The sequence below is a fragment of the Microtus ochrogaster genome, chromosome 5 (assembly GCF_000317375.1).
Source record: "Microtus ochrogaster isolate Prairie Vole_2 chromosome 5, MicOch1.0, whole genome shotgun sequence".
NCBI lineage: Eukaryota > Metazoa > Chordata > Mammalia > Rodentia > Cricetidae > Microtus > Microtus ochrogaster.
In genome coordinates this window covers 77,415,269-77,417,002 of record NC_022012.1, presented here as the reverse complement: position 1 = coordinate 77,417,002, position 1,734 = coordinate 77,415,269, and positions in this window count along the sequence as shown.

Sequence of the window (1,734 nt, the reverse complement as noted above, 5' to 3'; positions counted from 1 at the left end):
AGAGAGAGAGAGAGAGAGAGAGAGAGAGAGAGAGAGAGAGAGAGAGAGAGAAGGGCAAGCAGACAAAGAGGCAAGAGAGCCCATAGCCCAAATGGCTGAGTTATACAGGAATCTGAAGCCCAGTCCCTGGGTTGGAGAGGTTAAGGGGTGGGGGCAGGGTGAGAAGTGCTGGCAGGAGCCACAGGTACCAAGTGTGACTGGTTCCAGGTTTCTTCAGGACCCGACAGATGGTATTTTAGTTTCTGTTGCTGTGACAGATATTCGAGAGAACGGAAATAAAAGGAAGGCATATTTACTCCGGCTCACAGTTTCACAGGTAGTCTGTCCAGTTGGCTCCCTTGTGTCTAGGCCTTTGAGGTAGCATGTTACAGTGGAAAGGCAGGGCAGAACAGAGCTGCTCACCTCATGGTGGACAGAAAGCAGAGAAGAGATATGGGAAAGGGAAGGAGACAGTATATGTCACCCTTCAAAGGCCTATCTCCTGTGATCTACTTCCTCCAGGCTGACCTCACTTCCTGATGTCTCTGCCACCGTGCTACAATGCTGTCAATTATGGACCTATCCACAGCTGACGTGCTCATGACACAATCATATCCCAGTGGCAGCATCTACCAGCTGGGGATCAAATTTCTCCATACGAGCTTTTGGGGGCCAGTCATATCTATATCGTACCAGGCACCAATCACTGCCCCAGTTGTCTAGACAGGGGGCTCCAACCTTGATTGACAGAACCATCAAGGCCCCATTCCAGAGGAATCTGAGAGTGTGCTTGCTTCTGTTTCTTTGTCTGAGGCAGGGTCTCATTATTCGAAGGCAGGCCTTCAACTTACTATGTAGCCAAGAAAGAATGACCTTCGGATTCTCCTGACTTCACTTCCCTAGCGCTGGGACTACAGACATGCTCTATTAACGTAGTGCTGGGGTTTGAACCCAGGGCTTCATGTGTGCTAGGCGAGAGCTCTACTAGCTGAGCTGCATGCCACCCAATGCTTTCCTCTTGATGCTTCCTAAATCCACTAATGAATCAGAGCACCCGTTTGCTTTTTGAAACAGTTTCTCTATGTAACCCTGGCTGCTGTGGGCGAATCCTTTTGTACACCGTAAAGATGTTTTGTTCTTGTTGGTTTAATAAAGAGCCAACTGACCAATAGCTCAGCAGAAAGAGGTTGGGCAGGAGAGCCAGACTGGGAGAAGGCTGGGAAGAAGGGCAGAGTTGGCAGCCAGACATACCAGGCTGGCCTCAAACTCACAGAGATCTGCTTGCCTCTGCCTCCTGAGTGTGTGTGACTTGTTTATCAGTATGACCCCAGGGTCCTCTGTCTCTACCCTACTCAGTACTGGGGTGACAGGTGCATTCCTCTACACCTGATTTTCATGTAGGTTCTGGGGATCTGATTTTAGGTCCTCAGGCTCATACAGCAAATGCTACCCACTAAGCAATATCCCTTGGCCCATCTATAGTGTATGTGTATGTGTGTGTGTATGCATGTGTGTGTGTGATGTTGTTGGAAGTGGAACCCAGAACCCTGTACACACTAAACACACATGCTCTACCACTGAGCTACATCCCCAAGCCCTCATATGAAATGCAGTAACAAGCAAAAGTAGAATACAGTGATAGATGATGTCCGATACTGGTTGTCACCAGGATCATGGGGATTCTAATGATGGACCTGGAATGATGGAATTATGCTACATCTTAATTGGGATGTGGATTAGACATGTGTATGCATT